Source organism: Peromyscus californicus, unplaced genomic scaffold, assembly GCF_007827085.1.
Source record: "Peromyscus californicus insignis strain IS unplaced genomic scaffold, ASM782708v3 Scaffold_10__1_contigs__length_136768540, whole genome shotgun sequence".
Classification (NCBI taxonomy): Eukaryota; Metazoa; Chordata; class Mammalia; order Rodentia; family Cricetidae; genus Peromyscus; species Peromyscus californicus.
The window spans coordinates 12,062,002-12,079,367 of record NW_026294391.1 but is presented as its reverse complement, the minus strand read 5'-3'; the positions used below and the strand labels follow the sequence as shown (position 1 = coordinate 12,079,367).

The window sequence follows — 17,366 nt, the reverse complement described above, 5'->3', positions numbered from 1 at the left end:
GATTTCCCCCAGCAGTTCTGACCCCTCTACCTTTCATAGCCTTGTGTGGTTTTGTTGGTGGTAGTTTTTTTTTGTGGTGGTGGTGGTGGTGGTGGTGGTGGTGGTGGTGGTGGTGGTGGTGGTGGTTTTCTCGCAGGTTGAATAGCAATACTGATTTTCTCCCTATCAGCTCACCAGGGAAAGGGAAGTGTTGGGGTTACATGGAGGAAGAAGTCGGGGGAAGAGAGGAAGGGGACGACAGGTGGTCTGGGAGGAAGGCACTCAGCCATCCGCCGGCCGGTCCAGGACTGTTCTGCAGGGAGGTCCTGAGCTTTCCCTTTGCAAGCTGAAGCACTCCGAGTTGTGTCGCGGCTGCTGGAGCGACCCTCACCTAACCCAGGTCGCTCAGAGGGAAGCCCGGAGCTCCCAGTCTGGTCTCCGGTTGTATCCCGATCGCTGGCTGCATTTGCCCGGAAACAAGGGTGACAGCCCAGTCCTCTGCCGCTACTCCATGCTGCCTGCATCTCTCCATCTCTCCCCGTCTCTCCCCGCGTTGCGTTTCTGGGTCTACAGGGGGGCGACAGCGTGGAGCTCACTATTGGCCGCTGCAGCCAGCTGGGAGGGACATTGCGGAATGACTGCACACGTAGCAGCGCGCAGGCTTCAAGAGAAGCAGGAAGGCAGAGCCTCTCAGGTGTCAGTACAGCCTAGTGGTCTAAGGCGCCAGACCCAAGGCAGCAGCCTTCCGGTGGGTATTCTGGTCTCCGAAAGGAGGTGTGGGTTCGATTCCCACTTCTGACACGTAAGGTTTTTTTTTTTCCCTCTGTGTTATTTTTATTTATCTATTTATTTATTTTTTTAGTATTCCTCCGCTCAGGAGCCGGTCCCTCCCTTGTAAGATTTTCTCAGCTGCTGACATTGTGGGGTCCTCCAGGGCGACAAGTCGCCACGTTGCCTAGTCGCGGGTTCCCTGGCATAACCCGAGAGTGTGATGTCTTTTATCTGTGTTGAAGGTATTATCACAGCACTTGAGCTTTTAGATCTACTCATGAAAACTTGACCTACGGACATGTTTGTTCTCTAAGCTGGATCCCTGGATGTGAACTTTTTTTTTTGTTTGGATCTGCAGTGTTTTTATGACCAACAATCATGAATCCTGATCCCTTTGTAACTCAGCAATATTACCTGAGTCCCACAGTTTCAAAACACCCTTTTAGACAACATCTGACTCTGCCCTTTGCTGTTTATAGCCGGATAAAAATCAGCTTTCATAGTTCAGTCTCAGGAGAAGGAAGAAATGTGTATGTTTGAGTCTGAGATACACATGGTAGGGAAAGAACAGAATGTCACTCAGTCTAACCGTATTCCATCTGAATAGTCCGAGGACTTCGGCAGATTCCAAAGTATGTGATTATGCCCCCATTTTAAAACAGTAAACATCTTAACACATATACTGATTGATGCATGAAATAAAGAACACTTAACGGCACCACATATGTGCAAAAAATTTCAGGGATTCAAAAGAAAAAGTCAGGTTCATGTTTAAATACAGTATTTCACCTCATCAACTGAGAGAAAACTGTACTTATGGGGAGAGGTCATAGAGACATGCTTTGTTGAAGAGGATATGTTATAAAACTGCTACCATAGTTAATACTTAATATTGCCTTAACATTTCTGAAGTCACAGAAAATGATCATCTTTGATTGCCAGTACAATAAATTATGAGGTCTTCCTTTCATCTACCCATGCACATCAAACAGACTCAAACAACCTGAAACGCGGGAGCTCAAAGGAAACGTGTCGAGAAAGGTCTTATGGTGAGTTGGAGCAAAGGACGCTGGTTTCCAGCCCCCACTTCCCACCCTGGAATCTCCAGGTTGACTAAAGTTCACCCTCATTTGGGAATTTCATTAAAATCATTTATTATTAAGAAGTTGACAACAGAGGAGTTACTGAAAACAAGCTCTTAATCAAGAGCTTGGAACAGGGACGCCTTTAATCCCAACACCCGGGGAAGGAGCCGTCTCTGTGGGACAAGACCAGAACGGATCTGAACACTCTGTCTGAGGCCAACCCAGGGCCCAGCTGCTGATCCTGCGAAACCCAACAACTTGGAGGTGTTGGTGAGACTACCCTGCTCAGCTGAAATCCATCCGGGAGAGGATCCAGAATCCTACAGTTTGCAGTCTGAGGAAACAAGATCAGCTGAGGAGTTGACGAATGAGCAAAACGTGACCTGAGAACACAGAAGAAGACACCACCCAGCCACTGAACCAGATCACCAGAATCGTAAGTATACACTACACAGACTGGGAACAGGTAAGCTCCCATCTCCAGACCGGCAGATCAGGTCTCCAGCCCCTAGACCCTACCCATCGGAGTCCCAGCGACCAGACAGCTACCTTTCCCTGCTCCCCCACCAAAAAAAAAAAAAAAAAACCCAAAAAAACTAACCCCTACATACCTAACAACCACTGAAACCATAAGCACACCCTACACCAACTGGGAACAACTGCTTCCAGAGACAGAACCCACTAACACTGATTTGACTAAGCTGCTCCCGAAGAAACGGAGCCCAACAGCACCAATTTAACCAAGAACTCCTAGTGGACCAAGACTAACAATTAGAACAAGAGAGGAACCTCCAGACACAGACACCGCCTGCACCGAGCAGAGGAAAGGATGAGTAGACGCCAGTGCAAAAATACAGGCAACAACATAAAGACCTATATGACAACATCAGAACCTAGTGATTCTACACCTGCAAGACCTGAACATACCAAGGCAGAAGAAACAGAAGAAATCAATCCTAAAAATGACTTTAAGAAGATGATAGAGGCCCTTAAAGAAGAAATAAAAAATTCCCTTAGAAGGAAATGAAAAACTCCCTTAAAGAGGAAATAAAAAATTCCCTTAAAGAAATGGAAGAAAAAACAAACAAAAAATTGGAAGAAATCAAAGAAAGTCAAGAAAAAGTAATTAAACAGATGAAGGAAACAATTCAAGATCTGAAAATTGAAATTGAGACAATAAAGAAAACACAAGCTGAGGGAATGCTGGAAATAGAAATCCTGACTAAACGAACAGGAACTACAGAAACAGGCATAACCAACTGAATGCAAGAGATGGAACAGAGAATCTCTGACACTGAAGACACAGTAGAGAAAATAGATTCGTCAGTCAAAGAAAACACTAAAGACAAAAAAGTCATAACAGAAAACATCCAAGAAATTTGCGACACCATGAAAAGACCGAACCTAAGAATAATAGGGATAGAAGAAGGAGAAGAATACCAACTCAAAGGCACAGAAAATATATTCAACAAAATCATAGAAAACTTTCCTAATCTAAAGAAAGAAATACCTATGAAGATACAAGAAGCTTACAGAGGGGTTGGAAATTTAGCTCAGTGGTAGAGCGCTTGCCTAGCAAGCACAAGGCCCTGGGTTCGGTCCTCAGCTAAAAAAAAAAAAAAAAAAAGAGAAGCTTACAGAACACCAAATAGGCTGGATCCAAAAAAGAGGTCCCCTTGGTCCTCAGCTCCAAAAAAAAAAAAAAAAAAGAGAGAGAGAAGCTTACAGAACACCAAATAGTACAGAACAAAGAAAAAATATTAAGAGCCACAAGGAAAAAGACCAAGTAACATATAAAGACAGACCCATCAGAATAACACCAGACTTCTCAATAGAGACTATGAAAGCTAGAAGGTCCTGGACAAATGTTATGCAGACACTAAGAGACCACGGATGCCAACCCAGACTATTATACCCAGCAAAACTCTCAATCACCATAGATGGAGTAAACAAAATATTCCATGATAAAACCAGATTTAAACAATACCTGTCCACAAACCAAGCCCTACAGAAAGCACTAGAAGGAAAATTCCAACCTAAAGAAACTAAACACACCCATGAAAACTCAGGCAATAGATAATCCCACACCAACAAATACCAAAGAAGGAAAATGCAACACTACCACCAAAAAAATAACAGGAATTAACAATCACTGGTCATTAATATCCATCAATATCAATGGTCTCAACTCACCTATTAAAAGACACAGGCTAACAGAATGGGTAAGAAGACAGGATCCACCCTTCTGCTGCATAAAAGAAACACACCTTAACTTCAAAGACAGACACTATCTCAGAGTAAAGGGCTGGAAAAAGGCTTTCCAATCAAATGGACCGAAGAAGCAAGCTGGTGTAGCTATCCTAATATCTAATAAAATAGACTTCAAACTAAAATCAATCGAAAGAGATCAGGATGGACATTACATATTTATCACAGGAAAAATCCACCAAGATGAAGTCTCGATTCTGAACATTTATGCCCCAAATACAAAGGCACCCACATTCATAAAAGAAACATTACTAAAGCTTAAGTTGCACATCGAACCCCACACATTAGTAGTGGGAAGATTTCAACACACCACTCTCACCAAAAGACAGATCTACCAGACTGAAACTTAACAAAGAAATAAAGGACCTAACTGATGTTATGACTCAAATAGACTTAATCGATGTCTACAGAACATTCCATCCTAACAAAAAAAGAATATACCTTCTTCTCAGCACCCCATGGAACCTTCTCAAAAATTGACCACATGCTTGGTCACAAAGCAAATCTCAACAGATACAAAAACATTGGAATAACCTCCTGTATCTTATCGGACCACCATGCCTTAAAGTTAGATTACAACAAAAACAAAAATTATAGAAAGCCTACAATCTCATGGAAACTGAATAATGCCCACCGGAAACACCAATGGGTCAAGGAAGAAATAAAAAAAGAAATTAAAGATTTCCTAGAATTCAATGAAAATGAAAGTACAACATACCAAAACTTATGGGACACAATGAAAGCAGTGCTAAGAGGAAAATTCATAGCTCTAAATGCACACATAAAGAAGATTGAGACAGCTCATACCAATGAATTAACAGCACAACTGAAACTCTAGAACAAAAGGAAACAAACTCACCCAGGAGAAATAGACACCAGGAAATAATCAAATTGAGGGCTGAAATCAATGAAATAGAAACCAAGAGAACAATACCAAGAAATCAGTGAAACAAAGAGTTGGTTCTTTGAAAAAAATCAACAAGATAGACAAACCCCTAGCCAAATTAACCAAAAGGCAAAGAGAGAGCACCCAAATTAACAAATTCAGAAATGAAAAGGGAGACATAACAACAAACAATGAGGAAATCCAGAGAATCATCAGGTCATACTTCAAAAACCTGTACTCCACAAAATTGGAAAATCTGGAAGAAATGGACAATTTTCTGGATAGATACCACATACCAAAGTTAAACTAAGACCAGATAGACTATTTAAATAGACCAATAACCCTAAAGAAATAGAAACAGTCATCAAAAGTCTCCCAACCAACAAAAACCCAGGAACAGATGGCTTCAGTGCAGAATTCTACCAGATTTTCAAAAAAGAACTAATTCCAATACTCTTCAAATTGTTCCACACAATAGAAACAGAAGGAACATTACCAAACTCTTTTTATGAGGCTACAATTACCCTGATACCCAAACCACACAAAGATGCAACAAAGAAAGAGAATTACAGACCAATCTCCTTCATGAACATTGATGCAAAAATACTCAACAAAATATTGGCAAACCGAATCCAAGAACACATCAAAAAAATTATCCACCATGACCAAGTAGGTTTCATCCCAGGGATGCAAGGATGGTTCAACATGCAAAACTCTGTCAATGTAATACACCATATAAACAATCTGAAAGAAAAAAATCATCTCACTAGATGCTGAATAGCCTTTGACAAAATCCAACACCCCTTCATGATAAAGGTCTTGGAGAGATCAGGAATACAGGGAACATACCTAAACATAATAAAGGCAATTTACAGCAAGCCAACAGCCAACATCAAATTAAATGGAGAGAAACTCAAAGCGATTCCACTAAAATCAGGAACAAGACAAGGCTGTCCACTCTCCCCATATTTATTCAATATAGTACTTGAAGTTCTAGCTAGGGCAATAAGACAACAAGAGGAGATCAAGGGGATACAAATTGGGAAAGGTAGAAGTCAAACTTTCACTATTTGCAGATGATATAATAGTGTACATAAGTGACCCCAAAAATTCTACCAGGGAACTCCTACAGCTGATAAACTCCTTCAGTAAAGTGGCAGGATACAAGATCAACTAAAAAAAAATCAGTAGCCCTCCTATACACAAAGATAAAAGGGCTGAGAAAGAAGTCAGAGAAACATCACCCTTTACAATAGCCACAAATGATATCAAATACCTTGGGATAACACTAACTAAAAAAGTGAAGGACCTGTTTGATAAGAACTTTAAATCTCTAAAGAAAGAAATTGAAGAAGATATCAGAAAATGGAAGGATCTCCCATGCTCATGGATAGGTAGTATTAACATAGTAAAAATGGCAATCTTACCAAAAGCAATCTACAGATTCAATGCAATCCCCATCAAAATCCCAACACAATTCTTCACAGACTTGGAAAGAAAAATGCTCAACTTCATATGGAAAAACAAAAGATCCAGGATAGCTAAAAGAATCCTGTATAATAAAGCAACCTCTGGAGGCATCACCATCCCTGACCTCAAGCTCTACTATAGAGCTATAGTAATAAAAATAGCTTGGTACTGGTATAAAAACTGACATACAGACCAATGGAATCAAATTGAAGACCCTGACATTAATCCACACACATATGAACACCTGATTTTTGACAAAGAAGCCAAAACTATACAGTGGAAAAAAGAAAGTATCTTCAACAAATTGTGCTGGCATAACTGGATGTCAATATGTAAAAGATTAAAAATAGATCCATATCTGTCACCATGCACAAAACTCAAGTCCAAGTGGATCAAAGACCTCAACATAAACCCAGTTACACTAAACTTAATAGAAGAGAAAGTAGGAAGTACTCTTGAACGCATTGGCACTGGAGATCACTTCCTAAATATAACACCAGTAGCACAGACACTGAGAGCAACAATTAATAAATGGGACCTCCTGAAACTGAGAAGCTTTTGTAGGGCAAAAGACACAGTCAGTAAGACAAAAAGACAGCCTACAGAATGGGAAAAGATCTTCACCAACCCCATATCTGACAGAGGACTGATCTCCACAGTATATAAAGAACTCAAGAAACTAGACATCAAAATACTGAACAATCCAATTAAAAAATGGGCTAAAGAACTAAACAGAGAATTCACAAAACAAGAATCACAAATGGCTGAAAGACATTTAAAGAAATGCTCAACATCCTTAATCATAAGAGAAATGCAAATCAAAACGACTCTGAGATACCACCTTACACCTGTCAGAATGGCTAAGATCAAAAACACTGAAGACACCTTATGTTGGAGAGGATGCAGAGCAAAGGGAACACTCCTCCACTGTTGGTGGGAGTGCAAACTTGTACAACTACTGTGGAAATCAGTATGGTGGTTTCTCAGAAAATTGGGGATCGATCTACCTCAAGACCCAGCCATACCACTCTTGGGCACACCACAAAGATACATGCTCAACTACGTTCATAGCAGCACTATTTGTAATAGCCAGAACCTGGAAACAACCTAGATGCCCGTCAACTGAAGAATGGATTAGGAAAATGTGGTACATATACAGTATGGAATACTACTCAGCAGAGAAAAACAATGACAGCATGAAATTTGCAGGCAAATGGATGGAACTAGAAAATATCATCCTGAGTGAAATAACCCAAACCCAGAAGGACAAACATGGTATGTACTCACTCATAAGTGGATTCTAGATATAAAGCAAAGAACAATCAGACTGCAACCCACAGAATCTTGGAGGCTATATATATAGAAGGGGGGACCCTAGGATGACTGTAGCTTATAATAAGTTTTGGTTTTACTCAATTACTGAGCAAGCCTCAATGAAACATTTCACTATTAAGATAATAATTTATACTGTATCAAGCTGATAATAGAAAAATAAATAAATTAATTAATTAAATAAAAAATAAAAATAAAAAAGAAGTTGACAAAGAAAAAATAAATAAATTATGATACAGAGTTTGTTACTTCCTGTTCACTAGTAACCAAACAGACATAAAACAGACTCAAATATTTAGTATTATTTTGCATAAGCAAACCTTTCTGAGATTTGAAGATTTGTGTTTGAACATACAGTACTACAATGTTGGCTACATCAAATAAATAGAAAATCATTTTTTGAGAAAAGGTGAACTTTTTTGATCTGTTTATGTGCATGACTCAGGGTCTGGAGTTTGAAGACTGATTTCTTTGTGGGTCTTCGGGCAGACCTCTAATCTGTCTGTGGTCACATATTCCAGGACTATCTGTGGTCACATATTCCAGGACTATCTGTGGTCACATATTCCAGGACTATCTATCTGTGGTCACATATTCCAGGACTATCTGTGGTCACATATTCCAGGACTATCTGTGGTCACATATTCCAGGACTTCAACTGCCTGACCAATCTGATCACAATATCAAATAGTGTTAGGATTCTGAACTGTTGGTAGCCTCTGAGGTTCCTGACACCTGTTCATGCTGTGAAACCTATAAGCTCTTTGTTGGTGTTGTCCCAAGGTATGAGCTCTGATCCACTTTTTTTTTTTTTTTTTTTTTTTTTTTTTTTTTTTTTGGTTTTTCGAGACAGGGTTTCTCTGTGTAGCTCTGCGCCTTTCCTGTATCTCGCGCTGTAGCCCAGGCTGGCCTCGAACTCACAGAGATCCGCCTGGCTCTGCCTCCCGAGTGCTGGGATTAAAGGCGTGCGCCACCACCGCCCGGCTCTGATCCACTTTTATAGGAGTGTGTCTGATATTGTAATTTCTTGGATCCATCTGCAGATAAATGAGGGTGTAACCTGTCATCTCTTTAAGGGTGTGCCACAGAAAATAATGTCTGTGATCTGTTTCTGGGTCATTACCTGAGGGCAGTGTGGTCTCTGATCAAGTTGGGTGTGTATACAGGGTGTGCAGTTGATAAGCTCTTTGTGGTTTTATGGTCTCCTGGTTATACATCATCTTTCTGTTGATGTGGATCCCAAGATGTAAATTTCCTGAACTATTTGTAGGTGATGTTTGATGGTGTTAAATGTCTGATGCATTCATTGGAGAAAGGACAAGAGGGTGTGATGTCTTTTTTTTTTTTCCAAAAGGAAATTGCTTTAATGAGATTTTCCCCAGCAGTTCTGACCCCTCTACCTTTCATAGCCTTGTGTGGTTTTGTTGGTGGTAGTTTTTTTGTAGTGGTGGTGGTGGTGGTTTTCTCGCAGGTTGAATAGCAATACTGATTTTCTCCCTATCAGCTCACCAGGGAAAGGGAAGTGTTGGGGTTACATGGAGGAAGAAGTCGGGGGAAGAGAGGAAGGGGACGACAGGTGGTCTGGGAGGAAGGCACTCAGCCATCCGCCGGCCGGTCCAGGACTGTTCTGCAGGGAGGTCCTGAGCCTTCCCTTTGCAAGCTGAAGCACTCCGAGTTGTGTCGCGGCTGCTGGAGCGACCCTCACCTAACCCAGGTCGCTCAGAGGGAAGCCCGGAGCTCCCAGTCTGGTCTCCGGTTGTATCCCGATCGCTGGCTGCATTTGCCCGGAAACAAGGGTGACAGCCCAGTCCTCTGCCGCTACTCCACGCTGCCTGCATCTCTCCATCTCTCCCCGTCTCTCCCCGCGTTGCGTTTCTGGGTCTACAGGGGGGCGACAGCGTGGAGCTCACTATTGGCCGCTGCAGCCAGCTGGGAGGGACATTGCGGAATGACTGCACACGTAGCAGCGCACAGGCTTCAGGAGAAGCAGGAAGGCAGAGCCTCTCAGGTGTCAGTACAGCCTAGTGGTCTAAGGCGCCAGACCCAAGGCAGCAGCCTTCCGGTGGGTGTTCTGGTCTCCAAAAGGAGGTGTGGGTTCGATTCCCACTTCTGACACGTAAGGTTTTTTTTTTCCCTCTGTGTTATTTTTATTTATCTATTTATTTATTTTTTTAGTATTCCTCCGCTCAGGAGCCAGTCCCTCCCTTGTAAGATTTTCTCAGCTGCTGACATTGTGGGGTCCTCCAGGGCGACAAGTCGCCACGTTGCCTAGTCGCGGGTTCCCTGGCATAACCCGAGAGTGTGATGTCTTTTATCTGTGTTGAAGGTATTATCACAGCACTTGAGCTTTTAGATCTACTCATGAAAACTTGACCTAGGGACATGTTTGTTCTCTAAGCTGTCTTTCCTGCACTTTTGAGTATCAGACCTAAGGATCACACACACACACACACACACACACACACACACACACACACACCAGGCAAGTGCCCTAGCCCCCCAGTTTCTCTGAGCTCTACAGGGATGTCCCCTGAACTGTTGGGACATGTGTGTTCCATGTTGTCAGATCTCTGAGGTTTGGGAGTTCATCTGTAAGTTCATGTGATTTTTTTTTTTAGCTCATATATCTGTATGATGCACATGCAGGTAGATGTCCAGGCTGTGGAGTCATTAGACTCTTCATGGGTTTTTGTTTGTTTGTTTTCTTTTCTTTTTCTCGGGAGCTGAGGACCTAACCCAGGGCCTTGTGCTTGCTAGGCAAGTGCTCTACAACTGAGCTAAATACCCAACCCCAAAACATTATGGGTATTTTTTATTTGTTTTGTGTGTGTTTGTTTTTGTTTTCTGAGACAGGGTTTGTCTGTGTTTTTGTTTTTTTTTTTTTTTTTTTTGGTTTTTCGGGACAGGGTTTCTCTGTAGCTTTGGAGCCTATCCTGGACTAGCTAGGTAGACCAGGCTGGCCTCGAACTCACAGAGATCCACCTGCCTCTGCCTCCCAAGTGCTGGGATTACAGGCGTTCTCTGTGTTGTTTTGGTGCCTGTCCTGGATCTCGCTCTGTAGACCAGGCCTGCCTGGAACTCACAGATCTGCCTGTCCTTGCTTTGAGTGCTGGGATTAAAGGCGTGCACAACCACTGCCTGGCTTGACAAAGCAATAATCTTGAGATGGGGCAGTGATCCTGGAATTCCAAGGTGACCCTGATGCATCACAGCGTGAAAAGTCTGTGGGCCGTTGGTGTGTGTGTGTATGTCTTTGGTGGTCAGGTAGCAGTACTCCAAAGATGTCCAATTCCCAGTCCCTGGAACCAGCACTTATAATAATGAACATAGAAAAGGGAGCTTGGCAGGTGTGATTAAACTAAGCATCCTGGGAGGGGGAAATAATCCTAGATTAATTACCTGGGTGGTCCAACGTGAACACAAATGTTGTAAGAGGAAGGCACGAGCGTGCGTATAAGGAGAAGATCAGTAAGCTGAGTGAGAAAAGATAAGCAGGAATCATTCAGACAGATAGAAATGATGAGTAGATAAAGAGGCAGAGAAAGGGGCTTGGAGAGGAAATAGAGATTTGAAGGTGAAATGCTGCTGCCTTTGAGGATGGAGGATAAGGCAGTGAGCTGGGTGATGTGGGCACTTTATGGGAACTGGATTCCCCGTGATGAACACCAGAGGGAAGAAGTTCTGCGAAGGCCTTGACTCTGACACCGTAACACTCCCCCTTGGCCCTCCTGCCTACAGAAATATAAGAAATAAAATGATTATGTGTTGTTGTTTTGCAAACGAGACTATGGGGGGGGGTTTCAGTGTCAATCAGACTGTCAGTGTCCAGGTGATGCCTATGTGTTCTCGGTGTACCTCTCTGGATGGAAACCCTGTATGATCTGTCAGTGTGTGGGATGGACTGTCATCTGTGCATAGGTGATGAGCCAGGAGATTGTGTTTCTGATCTATTGGGCGGTGTAGGTTTCAGGATTTGTGCCCTGAGGCATTTGGTGGGTGCTCTCTGTCTATGATGGGAGGTTTCTAATCTGATCTTTTTTTTTTTTTTTTTTAATTATTTATTTATTATGTTTACAGTGCACATATCCCTGCAGGCCAGAAGAGGGCACCAGATCTCATTACAGATGGTTGTGAGCCACCATATGGTTGCTGGGAATTGAACTCAGGACCTTTGGAAGAGCAAGCAGTGCTCTTAACCTCTGAGCCATCTCTCCAGCCCCCTCTAATCTGATCTTTTGTGTACATGTCCTATCACGATAGTTTTCTGATCTCTTGAAGTGCGTATGCCAGAATGTAAGAATTCTGACGTCTTTGTGGATTTGTGGGGATATTTTCTTTCACTTAAGTCCTTGATCTGTTTCTGTGTTCATGTTCCCAAATAGGAAGCTCCTTATCCCTGTGTCAAGTAGGGTTCAGCATTATCCCAGGGTCCTTGAAAGAGAGAGCAGGGCAGTCAGAGGCAGAGGAACCAGTGTGACATCAGAAGGAGGGAAGAAAGGAGAGATACCCAAAGATGAAGATGAACTGTTGCTGTCTTTGAAGATAGACAGAGGGGCCAAAGCCAAGGAATAAACACCTCTCTAGACCAAGAAAGCCAGAGGGAAAAAAACTCCCCTTGGACCTACAGGAGCAACGGAGCCCTGCTGCTGATACATTGATTTTGGCTCATTCTGGCTTCCGACTGTAGAAAGGTAAGGTAGTTGGTGTTGTTTTGTGACTCTAAGATTATGACTTCTTATTGTAGCAATAGGAAATGAATAAATACATGGTTCTAGGTATTGCATGAATCCTAAATGGTCTTTTAATAAAAACCCGGAGACAGGTATTACAGTAAATGCTGAAAAGTCAGAGAGATAAAGGAACAAGCCACAGCTACTTCTCACCTCGCCAACTCCACGAATCCTCTGGCTGAATGCTCCTGAGTCTTCAGCCAAAAGGGCTCTAGTTCCTGTCTCCTCCCACCTTATATGCCTTTCCCGCCCAGCCATTTCACTTCCTATCTCGACCTTCCTAGTGCTGGGATTAATGGTGTGTGTGCTTCCCAAATACTGGGATTAAAGGTGTGTGCCACCACTGCCTGGCTCTGGTTCTCTCCTAGACTGGATCAATATAATGTAGCCCAGTGTGGCCTTGAACTCACAGAGATCTCTGCCTCCAGAGTGATAGGATTAAAAGTGTATGCCACCACTGCCTGACCTTTATGTTAATCTAGTGAGTGGCTCTGTCCTCTGATCTTCAGGCAAATGTTATTAGAGTACAACAAACTATCACCACATCTGCACATCTTTAATCCCAGCACTCGGGAGGCAGAGGCAAGTGGATCTCTGTGAGTTCAAGGCCAGCCTGGTCTACAGAGTGAGTTCCAAGACAGCCAGAGCTACGTAGTGATACCCTGTCTCAAAAAAACCCCTATATATATATATATATATATATGTGTGTGTGTGTGTGTGTGTGTGTGTGTGTGTGTGTGTGTGTGTATATACATATATACATCTGTGTGTATATATGTATATATACACACAGATGTATGTGTGTGTATATATATATATACATACAGATGTACATGATGGTTTGTGAATGTCTGGTGGCTGTCCTAGAATTTGTGATCACTAAACTATTAGGATATCTATATCATAGTATGTAATGCTTCTAAACTGAGTTATATGTGTTTGTTATCTTACAGTATGTAATGCTTCTAAGCTGAGTTATATGTGTTTGTTATCTTACAGTATGTATGAAATTTTGGGTGCGATGTCCAACTTGTTTAGTCTCATTTTAGGGGGTACTTTTTACTTTTTAGATTTATGTATTGTGTATACAGTGTTTTGTCTGCATGTATGCCTACAGGCCAGAAGAGGGCACCAGATCTCCTTACAGATGGTTGTGAGCCACCCTGTGGTTCCTGGGAATTGAACTTAGGACCTGTGGAAAAGTAGCCAGTGCTCCTGACCTCTGAGCCATCTCTACAGCCACAGGGGAGGGGCACTATTTCTAATAACACATTCCTTGGCTTATCTGGTTATATGTGTACCAGGATGTTGTTGTCTGACATTAAACCTTGTTCGTCTCTGTGTTGAGGCCTCACCTGTTGCTAGTAATGTCTTAGTGCATGTGCGTCTTGATTTGTTCATGGTTCTAGATTACAAGGTGTCAGATCTAGGATCTATTTCTGGCATTTCCCGGTTGATGAAGTCTCTGACTATGGTTGTACATTACAGGAGATCTGCTCTGTTTGTGGGTGTTTATGTGGCTCTGTGTTGTTTTAGAATAAATCCCTGGATGTGAACTTTTTTTTTTTTTTGGATCTGCAGTGTTTTTATGACCAAAAATCATGAATCCTGATCCCTTTGTAACTCAGCAATACTACCTGAGTCCCACAGTTTCAAAACACCCTTTTATTTATTTATTTATTTATTTTTTGGTTTTTCGAGACAGGGTTTCTCTGTGTAGCTTTGCGCCTTTCCTGGGACTCACTTGGTAGCCCAGGCTGGCCTCGAACTCACAGAGATCCGCCTGGCTCTGCCTCCCGAGTGCTGGGATTAAAGGCATGCGCCACCACCGCCCGGCTCAAAACACCCTTTTAAACAACATCTGACTCTGCCCTTTGCTGTTTATAGCCAGATAAAAATCAGCTTTCATAGTTCAGTCTCAGGAGAAGGAAGAAATGTGTATGTTTGAGTCTGAGATACACATGGTAGGGAAAGAACAGAATGTCACTCAGTCTAACCGTATTCCATCTGAATAGTCCGAGGACTTCGGCAGATTCCAAAGTATGTGAATATGCCCCCATTTTAAAACAGTAAACATCTTAACACATATACTGATTGATGCATGAAATAAAGAACACTTAACGCCACCAGATATGTGCAAAAAATTTCAGGGATTCAAAAGAAAAAGTCAGGTTCATGTTTAAATACAGTATTTCACCTCATCAACTGAGAGAAAACTGTACTTATGGGGAGAGGTCATAGAGACATGCTTTGTTGAAGAGGATATGTTATAAAACTGCTACCATAGTTAATACTTAATATTGCCTTAACATTTCTAAAGTCACAGAAAATGATCATCTTTGATTGCCAGTACAATAAATTATGACACAGAGTATGTTACTTCCTGTTCACTAGTAACCAAACAGACATAAAACAGACTCAAATATTTAGTATTATTTTGAATAAGCAAACATTTCTGAGATTTGAAGATTTGTGTTTGAACATACAGTACTACAATGTTGGCTACATCAAATAAATAGAAAATCATTTTTTGAGAAAAGGTGAACTTTTTTGATCTGTTTATGTGCATGACTCAGGGTCTGGAGTTTGAAGACTGATTTCTTTGTGGGTCTTCGGGCAGACCTCTAATCTGTCTGTGGTCACATATTCCAGGACTATCTGTGGTCACATATTCCAGGACTATCTGTGGTCACATATTCCAGGACTTCAACTGCCTGACCAATCTGATCACAATATCAAATAGTGTTAGGATTCTGAACTGTTGGTAGCCTCTGAGGTTCCTGACACCTGTTCATGCTGTGAAACCTATAAGCTCTTTGTTGGTGTTGTCCCAAGGTATGAGCTCTGATCCACTTTTATAGGAGTGTGTCTGATATTGTAATTTCTTGGATCCATCTGCAGATAAATGAGGGTGTAACCTGTCATCTCTTTAAGGGTGTGCCACAGAAAATAAAGTCTGTGATCTGTTTCTAGGTCATTACCTGAGGGCAGTGTGGTCTCTGATCAAGTTGGGTGTGTATACAGGGTGTGCAGTTGATAAGCTCTTTGTGGTTTTATGGTCTCCTGGTTATACATCATCTTTCTGTTGATGTGGATCCCAAGATGTAAATTTTCTGAACTATTTGTAGGTGATGTTTGATGGTGTTAAATGTCTGATGCATTCATTGGAGAAAGGACAAGAGGGTGTGATGTCTTTTTTTTTTTTCCAAAAGGAAATTGCTTTAATGAGATTTTCCCCAGCAGTTCTGACCCCTCTACCTTTCATAGCCTTGTGTGGTTTTGTTGGTGGTAGTTTTTTTGTAGTGGTGGTGGTGGTGGTTTTCTCGCAGGTTGAATAGCAATACTGATTTTCTCCCTATCAGCTCACCAGGGAAAGGGAAGTGTTGGGGTTACATGGAGGAAGAAGTCGGGGGAAGAGAGGAAGGGGACGACAGGTGGTCTGGGAGGAAGGCACTCAGCCATCCGCCGGCCGGTCCAGGACTGTTCTGCAGGGAGGTCCTGAGCCTTCCCTTTGCAAGCTGAAGCACTCCGAGTTGTGTCGCGGCTGCTGGAGCGACCCTCACCTAACCCAGGTCGCTCAGAGGGAAGCCCGGAGCTCCCAGTCTGGTCTCCGGTTGTATCCCGATCGCTGGCTGCATTTGCCCGGAAACAAGGGTGACAGCCCAGTCCTCTGCCGCTACTCCACGCTGCCTGCATCTCTCCATCTCTCCCCGTCTCTCCCCGCGTTGCGTTTCTGGGTCTACAGGGGGGCGACAGCGTGGAGCTCACTATTGGCCGCTGCAGCCAGCTGGGAGGGACATTGCGGAATGACTGCACACGTAGCAGCGCACAGGCTTCAGGAGAAGCAGGAAGGCAGAGCCTCTCAGGTGTCAGTACAGCCTAGTGGTCTAAGGCGCCAGACCCAAGGCAGCAGCCTTCCGGTGGGTGTTCTGGTCTCCAAAAGGAGGTGTGGGTTCGATTCCCACTTCTGACACGTAAGGTTTTTTTTTTCCCTCTGTGTTATTTTTATTTATCTATTTATTTATTTTTTTAGTATTCCTCCGCTCAGGAGCCAGTCCCTCCCTTGTAAGATTTTCTCAGCTGCTGACATTGTGGGGTCCTCCAGGGCGACAAGTCGCCACGTTGCCTAGTCGCGGGTTCCCTGGCATAACCCGAGAGTGTGATGTCTTTTATCTGTGTTGAAGGTATTATCACAGCACTTGAGCTTTTAGATCTACTCATGAAAACTTGACCTAGGGACATGTTTGTTCTCTAAGCTGTCTTTCCTGCACTTTTGAGTATCAGACCTAAGGATCACACACACACACACACACACACACACACACACACACACACACCAGGCAAGTGCCCTAGCCCCCCAGTTTCTCTGAGCTCTACAGGGATGTCCCCTGAACTGTTGGGACATGTGTGTTCCATGTTGTCAGATCTCTGAGGTTTGGGAGTTCATCTGTAAGTTCATGTGATTTTTTTTTTTAGCTCATATATCTGTATGATGCACATGCAGGTAGATGTCCAGGCTGTGGAGTCATTAGACTCTTCATGGGTTTTTGTTTGTTTGTTTTCTTTTCTTTTTCTCGGGAGCTGAGGACCTAACCCAGGGCCTTGTGCTTGCTAGGCAAGTGCTCTACAACTGAGCTAAATACCCAACCCCAAAACATTATGGGTATTTTTTATTTGTTTTGTGTGTGTTTGTTTTTGTTTTCTGAGACAGGGTTTGTCTGTGTTTTTGTTTTTTTTTTTTTTTTTTTTGGTTTTTCGGGACAGGGTTTCTCTGTAGCTTTGGAGCCTATCCTGGACTAGCTAGGTAGACCAGGCTGGCCTCGAACTCACAGAGATCCACCTGCC

The 17,366-nt window shown here is 42.7% G+C and overlaps 1 long non-coding RNA gene and 3 other non-coding genes across 7 annotated transcripts in view; all 4 read left to right on the top strand.

Moving 5' to 3' along the window:
- Window positions 1-675: 675 nt before the first annotated feature.
- Trnal-caa (transfer RNA leucine (anticodon CAA)) lies at window positions 676-780 on the top strand. Its single transcript has 2 exons — window positions 676-713; window positions 735-780. It is a non-coding gene; the product is annotated as a tRNA-Leu (tRNA).
- Window positions 781-8,997: 8,217 nt separating this feature from the next.
- LOC128114944 (uncharacterized) overlaps window positions 8,998-17,366 on the top strand; it is a 27,020-nt gene continuing 18,651 nt past the window's right edge. The window contains exons 1-2 of one of the 4 annotated variants that reach the window (XR_008219949.1): window positions 8,998-9,907; window positions 12,174-12,482. This is a non-coding gene — a long non-coding RNA (uncharacterized LOC128114944). Of the gene's footprint in view, window positions 9,908-12,173; window positions 12,483-15,746; window positions 16,496-17,366 lie in introns of those variants that run through there. The other 3 variants (XR_008219956.1, XR_008219952.1, XR_008219958.1) reach the window with 3 other exon arrangements.
- On the top strand, window positions 9,802-9,906 carry Trnal-caa (transfer RNA leucine (anticodon CAA)). The gene is made up of 2 exons: window positions 9,802-9,839; window positions 9,861-9,906. It is a non-coding gene; the product is annotated as a tRNA-Leu (tRNA).
- On the top strand, window positions 16,390-16,494 carry Trnal-caa (transfer RNA leucine (anticodon CAA)). The gene is made up of 2 exons: window positions 16,390-16,427; window positions 16,449-16,494. It is a non-coding gene; the product is annotated as a tRNA-Leu (tRNA).